This window comes from Mastigoproctus giganteus, chromosome 5 (assembly GCF_048544385.1).
Source record: "Mastigoproctus giganteus isolate SK-2022 chromosome 5, ASM4854438v1, whole genome shotgun sequence".
In the NCBI taxonomy this organism is placed as follows: domain Eukaryota; kingdom Metazoa; phylum Arthropoda; class Arachnida; order Uropygi; family Thelyphonidae; genus Mastigoproctus; species Mastigoproctus giganteus.
The window spans coordinates 70,643,349-70,653,819 of record NC_143579.1 but is presented as its reverse complement, the minus strand read 5'-3'; positions in this window follow the sequence as shown (position 1 = coordinate 70,653,819).

The window sequence follows — 10,471 nt, the reverse complement described above, 5'->3', positions numbered from 1 at the left end:
GATGCTGTTAAAACCCAACAATCATCACCACCAGGTAATTCTCCAGTGGGGCAAAGGTAACTTCATTGATTTCAATCCTACTAAACCTGTCCTGTCTTATATCTCACAAAAAGGTTTCTTTTGCTGCTATGCTTATATTCGACGACACTCAACTTTCTAGACAAGATCACATATCTCTATTAGAGATTACCCAGACTTCTAATCTCTTTTGGGATAAGTATATCACAAATACAGCTTCCTCTGCATCTATAAAACTGGGTTTTCTTTCGCTCTTGATGTTACTTTTCTTCAAAACAGCTCTTCATCCTGTACAAATCTCAATTCCGCTCTACCATTGAATATTGTTCTCACATCTGGGGCAGTGCTCCAAAAACCTTTCTTAGGTTTCTAGACTCCATTCAGGAGGGCAGTTAGGTTAAATAATGACCCATCTCTAACAAAGACTTTCCATTTGCTGTTTCATAGATATTTTGTTTCTACTGCATGCCTTTTCTATAGATGCTTCATGGGTACTGTTCTGACTTCATTTCTATAATTCCTCTCTCTCTTCCAAACCATTCAAATATGTGCCACAACCAGTGTTTTCTTTTACTGTCCAACTTCAAATTCACATAACCAAGTTTCCCTCAATGTCTGTTTTCTGGAACAACCTCCTTTCATACATATTCCAGGCACCTCCGTAGCCAGGTGGGAAGGAGCAGCAGTTCGTAGTACACGCTTCTTGATTAGACCGGGGTTCGAGCCCGTCACCACCAAATACGGAGGATGCTGAAAGGTCAGGGAATGACCACCGCATATTCCGGAGCAATATGGCCTTAGTTGCTAATGCTCCTAAAAACCAAATAACAACAACATACATATTCCCCGAAAATTACAATATACAGAAATTCAAGTCTAATGTCAACAAGTATCTTTAATACCTCTTGTGCTTGGGGTTTTCCTAATAAAAAAAGGTCAGTAATTTTTCAAAAGATGTGTGATAATTTCTTAAAATGTAAGCCTAACATGCATATTCTCTCTCTCTCTCTCTGATAATGACTTGCACATTAATTAATTTTAAAATTTAAAAGGTCTATAAATACTGGTGTTCAAAGAAAGTGCATCACCCCTTAAAATTGTAATTGTCGTCCAAATAACATAAGTATATGGAAATATTTTTTACAGATGGCATCAGATAAGATTGACACGCATAGGTGATGATATAATATTGCATCAGCTGTTACTTTCAGCTATATAAGCACGCTCTGCAAGAGTTGCAGTCATTCCTTGCTTGTGTCAGGATGGTGAGTTATGTGCAGTTGACGCCACAAATAAAGAGTGCTATTGTTGCTTTACGCAAGGAAGATGTTCTTCCCGTCATATTGTATATAGTGTCTTGTAAGCAGTTGACAGAGAGTAGATTTCTTTCCAAATTCAAGAATACTGGTTCTGTTGATAGGAAAAAAGGAACTGGATGCAAGTGAGTCTCTATGGCAAAACAGGACTGCATTTTGAAGTGCTTACGCCTTAAAAACCGTAAAGCTTCTTCATCTCAGCTGAAAAGAGAATGGGAAGAACATACAGGAGTGGTAGCAAGTGCAGTAACAGTCACAAGATGCCTCTTCAAAAATGGACTTGTAGCCCGTCGTCCTGAGAAGAAGCCCCCTCCTCACACAAAAAATGAAAAAGGCCAGATTAGTTTGGTATAAGGAGCATTTCAAATGGACCACTGAGCAGTGGAAGTCTGTTATTTTCTCAGATGAGAAGAAATTCAACTTGTATGGCTCTGATGAGAAACAAACGATTCGCCATAGACGTGGTGAAGAATACCATCCAGACTGTATGGTTCAATTCTGCAAATTGTAGCACCTTGAGAGTAAGCACATGCGAGGTGTATAAGGCCTTGAATGGGTTGAGCAAGCTGAATGCCGATGGGATTCTTCCTCTTGCTCAGATTAAGAACCTCAGGGGGCATAGATTCAAACTGAGGAAAGACAGTTGTAGAATAGATGTGCCAAAATTTGCCTTTAGCCAGCGGGTAGGTGATTGGTGGAACAGACTTCCATCTTTGGTTGTGGAAGTTAATAGCCTAAATAAATTTAAGGCTGAGCTGGACAGGCATTTGGAATGAACGGAGGGGCGAAATTTTTTTTTTTTGGCTGATGCTGCATAAGCTTTCTTTCTTGCATCGTATGCCTCTAGTAATACTAATGCTAATAATTCAATTGTGTTTGCTCTCTGTGAGATATCTACCCAGTTAACAGGGCCATGTAGCACCATGTAGTATCCTGCTATCCATTTAAGGATTTTCCCTGTGATTCCAACTTATTCCAGCTTAAGTAACTACTCATGTGGGACTGAGTCAAATGCTTTGCTGAAATCCAAACAAACAATATCAAAATTATTCCCCAAATCCAGCTTGTGAGTGATCCTGTCAAAATAGCTAACCAGATTTGTTAAACATGATTTTCCCATTACAAAACCATGGTATGTATCCTTCAGAATTCCATTTCTATCTAAATTATCCCAAATTCCACCTTTGATCATTGCCTCCATGATTTTCCCTACTACTGAAGTTAGACTGACCAATTGGTAATTTCCCACTACACTCTTAGAACCATCTTTATGTATTGGCAGTACATTGGCATTTTTACAATCCAACGGAATCTGTCCTGGGTTCAGCAATGCTCTCATAAGGCGCCTCCGTAGCCAGGTGGGAAGGAGCAGCAGTGCGTAGCACACGCTTCTTGATTAGACCGGGGTTCCAGCCCGTCACCACCAAATACAGAGGATGCGGAAAGGTCAGAGAATGACCACCGCATATCCCGGAGCAATATGGCCTTAGTTGCTAATGCTCCTTAAAAAAAAAAAAAAGCTCTCATAATTAGCCTTAATCGTTCAGTGTACTCAATTGCTGCCTCGCTTAAAATTATATGGTATATGCCATCAACCCCAGGAGCCTTACTTGCCTGTAGGCTTGAAAGTTTTTTCCTTTAAATGAAATTTTAATATCATTAATTATATATTTTTCCACTTCACTCTCATAATTTGTCATTGACATAAAGGGTTTTTCTTCTGTAAATATTGTTACAAAGTAACTGTTGAGTTCATCTGCAACATCAGCTGGGATATCTAATACTATCCCACATCCATTACATAAGGGTCCTCTCTGATTTGCCCTTCTCTTCTTTGCATTTATATGTATGAAGAATTCCTTATCCCCACTCTGTACTCTTTGCCAGCGAGTTCTCATAATCTGCCTTTGCCAGCCTAACATTTTCTGTGGCACTATTACAGATCAATTTGTAGCTGTTATAGGCTTCAGTACTTTTTATTCCTCTATAACTTTTCCATGCCGTCTTTTTTGCTCAAGTAATCTGACATTATTCATTTAACTTGGAATCCTCCTTGTGGAGTACTTTTTAATGGTATATATGCATTCAGGGCTTCTGTGATTAATGTTTCAGAAGTATACCATAATTCAATTGTATTCGCTCTCTGTGAGATATCTACCCAGTTAATATAGGCCAGGTAGCACCTTAAGCCATCATAATTTCCTTTCCTGAAATTTTATCCCATTCCTTTGCCTCTAACTACTGCTACCTCTCTCTTCATTGTCCACTGTAGAACTCCCTGGTCACTTCCTGCTGCTCGTTCCTCCTGTACTGTCAACCCTGTTATGTCATCTGGTTCATGGGTCATGATGACTAGAATATTCTTTTCCGACATGTTGGTACAAATAAAAATCATCTAGTTGATTTAAAAATGGAGGTTCCTTCCCATTTGCTCAAATCAATTAGAGACAAATTAAAATTAGCCATAATAAGACATTCACGCTTACTTGCCCATTCCATTTACATGTAGAGGTGCTCATCACAATCACCTGGTCTGTAGTTTACTCCCACTCTCATTATACCTTTGCTTTCAACAATCTCACACCATACAGATTCTATACTAGCATGTGAAAAATCCGAATCTGGAAATGTTTTTGCCATGCTCAGGCTGTTTTTGATAAGAAGTATGGCTCCCATCGCCCCTTCTATTTGCCTTATCCTTCCTAAATACATTGTACGTACCATACTGAAACTCATTGTCACCTATTTCCGGGTGGCACCACGTTTCCGTAAGCTTTATTATGTCAGCGTTACTTGTCCTAACCAGCAGTTTGAATTCACTCATTTTTTTGATGACATTTCTGGCATTACTTAGTGTTCTTGTATAGTTAATTACCCTGACACACCCCTTGCAGTTATTTAAGCTTGCTTCCCTGGCATTAGCTACCTGCTCATTTGAAATGTTTCTATCCCCAGAACATCTTGCTAATATGATCTGTTGCACTAACAAACAAGAACTCTTGAGGTATGTGCAAGTGTTACTTTTGACCGATATTATCAGATAAACTCGTATCTATGTTACCCTTGTCCCCCCCCCAAAACTGGAAGTTTCTTTCCCTGAATCATTAAGGTATCCTCGATGATACTGGCAAAAACTCTTGCACCACCTTTGTTTAAATGTATCCTGTCTCTACAAAGCAGATTCCTTCTACCTACCAGTGTGGCCAAGTGGATAAAAATTTACCTCCAAAACTCTTCTTCCTCCTCTTGTTCAGACCCCACACACACACACACAAGGAGGCACAAATTCAAACTGAGGAAGGACGGTTGCAGAAGTTTGCCTTTAGCCAGCAGGATTGATTGCTGGAACAAACTTCAATCTGTTGTGGAATTTGGTAGCTTAAATAAACTAAAGGAAGTTTATTGGGGGGAATGAATAGGTGAAATGGGAGGTATGCCGATGCTGTATAAGCTTGCATCTGCTAATGCTATATTAATTTTTTTCATACAGCTGGGTTAAAAAGTTTTCAAGAAGGCCATCTGTCCCTTCATCCTGCCTTCCACTACAAGGAAATGAAGGGGACATATATGCTGGAAATACAACCTATTCTCTGCTGCAACTAAGATCAAAAAGAAACGATTTCTGGATCATTAAATTACACACAGCTTGCTGAGGCAACCTTGTCTCCTATACAGCATGTGCTTTTGTATTGCTGGATTTTTGAATTACAAGGCCAAAAGATAAATGATTGAATATAATTGAAAATATATGATGGAATAAAGAATTTCATTTCTTGAGAGGTTTCATCTTTTCAGGAACCACAAGGCACCAGCATCTGAAACAACCAAGAAACACAGTATATTTCAGTAACCTCTAAGTCTACCAAAGGCTAGATTGAAAGACTGTGAATTTATGCTATGCAAATCACTAATAAACAAAGTACTGACCCAGTTGAGGCTGAAGACAAAAAACAACCTTCACATAGTGCACTCTAATGAAAAATTAATCAAAAATGGAACAGGTAGAATGGACAACTTATGGAAAAATATAACATTAAATTAAAGGGATAAAAATAAAATATACATCAATGATAATTTACATAAAACCTGCAATACAATTCTGTAACCTGATTCATACTGTTTAGCAGGGGAAGAAGATTTGGCAAGACTGGAATCAGTCATAGTCTTTTGTAATGTCTTCTTTAAACATTTTGCCTTAAATGTGTAGACTGCACCTTGATTAGGTCAAGGCTGTTTTACTCTGAAATGTCTTGTTTAATTATTATATTTGCAATATTCCTCTACAGTAGAGCAGAAGTAAGCAGTAAACTATCCTTCCAAAATCTTCCTATCCACCCCTTCCGATTTTATATATATATATATACAGTAAACCCTCGATTTAACGGAATAATAGGGAAGAAGGGGTGTCCGTTAATGCTGAGTCTGTTAAATTGAATGTAACCTGGGGGGGGGGGGGGGCATTTTTTATTGTCTTAATGTAAAAAAAAAAAAAAAGCTTTAATACAATATACAGTACTGCACAATATAAAATTATAATAAAGAATATGTAATATTCTGTTGTAAATATAAAATGTTGCAATTTGGCTTTTGATTTACGGATATATCAGAAACAGTTTTTTTTTTTTTTTTTACTCCATAAATTTCACAAACGTGCTACTCAGATGCCTTGTTCTAATTTCTGTGTCACATTTAAGTTCATACACTTTCTTTTAACTCCTCTATCACTTGATGCTATTTTAAATTGTAGGACTGCAAAACTATTTAATAAATAAAGTCACAATTCAGAAATCACAGAAACACTCTGTATACCTGACCACATGGTAGCTTGAGGCAGACTGAGATCCAAACAAAGTGACCCATTCAAACTGAGGAAGGACGGTTGCAGAAGTTTGCCTTTAGCCAGCAGGATTGATTGCTGGAACAAACTTCAATCTGTTGTGGAATTTGGTAGCTTAAATAAACTAAAGGAAGTTTATTGGAGGGAATGAATAGGTGAAATGGGAGGTATGCCGATGGACTGGTAGACCTACAGTTTAGTGTCCCAAGTCTCGTTTAGCTCGCAAGTCACCACCTGCTGTTATCTGGCTATTTGAACATGTTTTCAGAAAGAATTTCCTGAATTAGATTATAAAAATAAAAGTAGGTAATTATCAAAACAATAATGGAAATAGGTAATTATTATTAATTTTTAATTAATAATAACACTGAAGTTTTGTATAACCTAAAAAAAATAATATGTACATTACTGTATTATTATTTGTCCGGTCTGTTAAATCCAAAATCCATTAAATCAAGGGCTCACTGTATATGTATCTTTCAATAGCCCTTGTATTCTCTCTGTGATATACTTGCATGGGCTTCAACTTAAAATCCCTTCTGCATTTGCTCCTTAAAAGAATAGTTAACCTCCACCTTTTGCTGTCTTAAACCCATGTGGACTTTTCTTCATGAGAAATAAAAGTTCTTGACATCCTTTTCAACAAAAAAGAGAAGTCTCATCTACACTGAAGACTTGACATGGTAAATATTCTCCTTTTTCAACAATGGCTTGCAAAGTTTTACCATAAGCTTCTGCAACCTCAAAATCAGTACTACCCCCCACCTCCCTCAACCAGTTTATTTCAAGTTGTGTAGATTATCTTTGTTTTTTTTTAAATGATCACCACCATTGAAAACTTAGCCTGAAACTTTCAGTGGACATAAATTCACATTTTATATTCTTCAAAGAGATCCTTGACTTTCGCTTGAGTGTGCTTAATGGGAGTCATGCAATTTCATCTTCAATCCACATTATTAACAAGGCTCCCATTTTCTCCATCATCAAATGCTGCAATTTTTTGACAGAATTACATTGTGAATACATTTCTTTATTTTATCTTTCCTTATAATATATTTTGGCAAGCAAACAATCACCCTTTTCAAGCACTTAATCAAGTTTCACTTCAAAATTAATACATATCCTCTTACCAGCAGAAAGAAGTTGAAGATTTTTTTTTTTTTTTGGAGACAAACCCCTTGAAAATATAAATTGCAAATAGTTTTTGAAAATTCACAGAGCAGAAATGTAATAAGAAATTTTAAATGTGGCACATGATAAAAGATTAATAGAGAAATAAAGTAAGAAAAGGCAGCATACCATTAAGATAATTTGATCATTAACAGTTTTCCTTACATTTTATACATTCAATTACTCGTAGCATGATCACAAACCCACAAGAGATGCATGTGCACACAGTGCCACTGACTAAAATATGCAACAAAACATCACTGTACATATAAACAGTAACAGAGCATAATCTAGAATTTAATCTTGACATTACTAAGCTTCATTTGAATTCTGTTGGTACAATAGTAATTGCAGTGGTGTGCAAATCAATCTTAAGGTTATGATTAAGTAACCACCTCTAATTGAATATGATGCAGGTAAATTAAAATGGGAGATGCATGAAATGTTGAGATTTTCATAAATTTATTAGCAGAAAAACTGCACAAAACTGAAAATTACATCCATGCTAAACAAAAGTTTCTTTTTTTTGAAAACTGCACAAAAGTGAAATCATGCTAACTGAAAGTGTGCTAAACAAGGAAAACCGATATTTACAATGATACAAAATAAACAACACAAGTTCATGTTTCAATGTACAGATTATACATATCTGATTGTATGACTATTATGGTGGCAAAAACAAACTCTGTGATCTTTGTTATTATGTTCAAATTAGAAACTGAATATTTCAAAGATTCGCTAGAAACTGAAGATTTCACATGTTGCATTTGTGAAAAAGAATATTTAATTTTTTTAATGTGAAAATACCTTTTCTCTGGAGAACATTGATTATTCTCTCTCAAACTGAGGAGCTTACACTTAGTAACTTCAAGATGCACAGCATCCATATTGGGAAATCACATGTTTTATAATATCAGCAATCAGTACCCCCCCCCCCACACTCCCCAGCAGCATCAACAAAGTGAATTGCATGTTTTTAGAAGAAAACTAGAATGTCCTCAATATCTGAAAAACAAAGATTTCTCTTTTAGGTCTGCACTTTTAAGCTGCAGTTTCTGGCACTGTGTTAACCATTATATAATGTTAAGGATTTTAGCTGCTGCACATGAGGAATTTTCACTTACTTGGTTTGGCCATTAATTGTATATTAATAGACAAGTGTCAGAAAATATCTGTTACCTGGTACAGTGCAGTCGTGATCTAATTTGTGCAATTTGAAAATAATGCATCCTTGATAAATAATAATTAATAAATCTTATAATTCTTAAATAAATCCTATTATACATAAAAGTTTAAACATAAGTGGAATCTATTCACTATATGTGGAATCTTGTGCTGAACAGTAACACAGTGACAGCAGAACTGGAGAAAGAGAGGTTGCGTAAAGACAAGCAGGCAACCAAAAGCCAGCAAGAGTCACCTGAAAATTCCATACACAGTCTGAACATCAAAGTTTTGGGCAACAGTTAGCCTATATCAGTGTGCAGCTTTGAACATAATGGAGAAGAATGACACAAATATGAACAGAAGTTCAGCACAAAATGAGGGATGCAATTACTGGTTACAAAGAACTTCTCTGACAAAAACAGCAATGCAAGACAGAGAAAACACTGGATTCCTTCTTCATAATGCTGAAAGTGTTATCTCCTGATGCACCTTCTACAGAGAGGGCGGTGCTGACTCTCTTTAAAAATTACAGCTGTGAATTACAGGCTCCGAAAAAGCAATGTGTTTGCCATTTTATTTACCTAATTGTTATTTTATATTGTACTTTACACGTAGTCTTATAGTTCTAGTTACGCTGGTTATTTTTAATTGGAATAAGAGTTTTTGTAGATTACTACTTAATATACGTAAAACCATTGTTTCGTTGGAATCGTGCAGCCATTGTTTTTGTATGGAGTGGTAGGGAATTTAAATTTTTAATTGTGGTAACTAGGAAGCTCTAACGTAAAATTAGAGAGTCTTATAATGGGGGATTTTAATTTCCCATATATTGACTGGAATTTGTGGGTTGGTCACTAACACACTAGCAATGCTTTTGTGGATTTACTGGATGATTGTTTTCTACATCAGCATGTTCGGGAGGCAATTAGAGGGAGTAATACTCTTGATCTGATTATCAGTAGTGATTCTTCATGCATTAAGAATCTGCAGATAAAGGAACCACTAGGTGGCAGTGATCACAGTGTGCTGAAGCGGGATTTACTCAAAGAGGTAACTACCATCAGGGGGAATGGGAAGGGTTTTTGCTTTCGTAAAGGTGACTACGGTGGTCTGAGACAGTATTAAATTCTATACGGTGGAACCAACTGATGTTACCAACAGCAAATTCAAAATGGGAGGCATTCAAAGAATTAATCTTGGAAGCTACTAGGCTTTACATACCAATTAAGAAATATTAATCAAGGTTTAGGCCTAAATGGATGTCAGATGAACTAATTAGGCATGTGGCAGAGAAGAAAAATGCACGGGATACATATAAATTAATGGGTGACATGGAAACCTATGATAGATATAAGCTGGTCTGTAACCAAGTTACAAAGATGTTTAGGCAGGCAAAGGCAGATTATGAGAAATTTTTGGAAAAGGATGCAAAGAAAAACTGCAAAGAGTTCTTTACTTATGTAAACTCTAGAAGGAAAGGATGAATCAGATTGGTCCACTGCATATTGATGGTTCAACTGTTGATGGTCCTGCTCAGGTGGCTAACAAACTAAATTAGTATTTTGCATCTACATTCACACATGGAGTTATTTAGAGAGGGGAATGCCAGAGGTGATTTAAACTCTGGCAGTGATATATATGATTTTGAAATAACTGAGAGGAAAGTTGAGGAGAAATTGTTGAAGATAAACATAAAAAAAGGCACCTGGGGTGGATGGGATCTATCCAGTTATATTAAAGGAGGCAGCAAAGGAAGTAAGCAAACCTTTAGCCATAATTATGAGAGCTTCCTTGAACTCAGGGGAAGTACCCATGGAATGGAGATGTGCAAATGTGACCCCAATTCACAAAGGATGATCAAAAGGCAACACAAGTAATTATAGATCTGTTAGTTTAACTTCTGTTCCAGGGAAATTAATGGAGGCACTGGTTAAAGAAGCACTGCAGGATCATCCATACAAGA